We start from the raw sequence: 2,106 nt of genomic DNA on the forward strand, positions 1-2,106 counted from the left end.
ACAGAGGCTAGCTTGGTAGAAAATGTTCTTTTTGTGAGCTCAGACAACCACCAGGATGTGGCGCAGTTTGAGACTACCAGCCACAGAGGTGGTCACCTCAGCAGCTGTAGTTGACAGTGGCTACGGGTGATCTCAGTGGTTCCAGCAGCATAAATGTTCCTGTTTGGTTCAAAGGCATCAGCGAACTTGTTGTATCCAGAGGTATTGATGTTTTTGTTTGGTCCAAAGGCATCAGAGAACATGTCATCATCTTTGATTGAGGCAGGGGTTGCTGCACCAGTGGTTCCGTTCTATCCAGCAGCATCAATGATCACAGTGGGGCCTGCAGTATAAAAGAAATAATTTTCAAACATGGTGAAACTCATGGTCTGGGCCATCCCTTCACTTCAAAGGGCCTTCGGAGTCCAGAGTTCTCAAAGGATCCCTTGAATCATTCCTGGTTCGGCTGCATGCAAGGCAAATGCCCTATGACTGTGTTATCTCTCCAGCCCTATTCCTTGAATCATTCAAGACAGTTAAGTGGGTAGGAACCACAAGGGTTGGTCACAGGACTAAAGATTGTAAATTCCTATCAAAATAATCCATCTTCTGTGCTCGCTTCGGCAGCACAGGAATGATACAGAGAAGATTAGCGTGGCCCCTGTGCAAGGATGACAAGCAAAATGATCGATCTCCTTTGAATAAAATCTTCGAACAGTTTATGAAATCTACAGATACCATAGCTACTAAGGTTTTCCCTAGAGGGCAGAGCTCAAAGGTGACCCAAGCTCTCTGTTCCCCATGCACTGGCCCTAAGGTCATTTGGACCGTGTCAGTGGGTGAAGCTCAGTGTCCCTTCCTGACATCACTATATCCCTGCATCCTTGTCCGCACACAGAGGCAGTCATCCTCGAAGGGACACAGGGCATGACACCTCACTGGCACCAGAAGTGGTCGAGGATCATCAGCTCAGGCCCACACAGGCTGAGAGCAGCCATTGACCTGCAGAGACCTTCACTGCATGACGCCAGGGTGGAGGCTGTAACCCCAAGTGATTCAGAGTCACTTGCGGTCAGGACAGACCCCAGCAGGGAGCTCAGAGCCCAGACCCATGAGACTCATGGGCCCCACCCGCCTCACATCCCATGGAACTCCTGGGCTACCCATGTCACACCTTCTTGCTGATGAACTTTCTGCCCATTGTCCTGTCCTTCCTGGACACCTCTGCTCCTGCCACAAAGTCTACACCCTAGCTCCCTGCCCTGTTCCACCAGGAACCAAGAGTTGGGCACCAGCAACACCAGTAAGGTCCACTCCTGTGTGCAGACTGGGTAGCAGGGAGACACACAGGTCATGTGCATACCACACCAGAGACACACAGGCACACAGATTACATGTGAAGACAAACAGCACATGTGTACATAGTCACATGAAAATACATGTAATCAGAGAGACAGAATTGTCACAGACACAGATTGTCACAGATTGTGTGTGCACAGACACACAATCACACAACCACATACACATGTGTTCTGGATCCCTGGCTTCCCCCTTTTCTCTCCACAGAAACCGGGTATGGGCGGCCATTCTGCACCCTGCCCATCCCCGCTTCATGCCCACAGTACAGGTGTAGACAGCACCACTCAGGGTTTCCTGGGATAAATAGATGTTTGGCAGTTGGACTCAGCCATGTCCCTTGGACACACCACTGTAATGATAGTTGAAATAGACATATCCCTTGGACATGCCCCCCTGTCATGCTGGGTATAAAAAGAAAAACTGAGCCATCACCTCAGACCACAGAGACTGGTAGTCAGAGAGAAGAACAACCATTATTGGCTCTAGAAACAAAGCAGGAGAATTGGTCTTCAGCTGGAAGCTTGTCACTGGATTAGAGAAGGGACAATGTGGGAGAGGAATAGTACCTGCCATAGAAGTAGACTGTTGGGGCAGGAGGGAAACTGGGGATATTTGTGGAGGGAATCAGTGAAGGTATTGGTGTTGGGACCATGTAGGCTTGAAATAATAAATTTTAATTATAAATCTCTTTGTAGCTTTGTAATTTAATAATGAAAATATATCAGTTGCTATAAGCACCCTATTTAACACCAGCTTTAAGGAGATAAA

General features: G+C 48.3%; 1 non-coding gene across 1 annotated transcript; it reads left to right on the forward strand.

Moving 5' to 3' along the window:
* Positions 1-581: 581 nt before the first annotated feature.
* On the forward strand, positions 582-690 carry LOC126002376 (U6 spliceosomal RNA). Its single transcript, XR_007493100.1, has one exon. It is a non-coding gene; the product is annotated as a U6 spliceosomal RNA (small nuclear RNA).
* Positions 691-2,106: the final 1,416 nt, after the last annotated feature.

Source organism: Suncus etruscus, chromosome 2 (genome assembly GCF_024139225.1).
Source record: "Suncus etruscus isolate mSunEtr1 chromosome 2, mSunEtr1.pri.cur, whole genome shotgun sequence".
In the NCBI taxonomy this organism is placed as follows: domain Eukaryota; kingdom Metazoa; phylum Chordata; class Mammalia; order Eulipotyphla; family Soricidae; genus Suncus; species Suncus etruscus.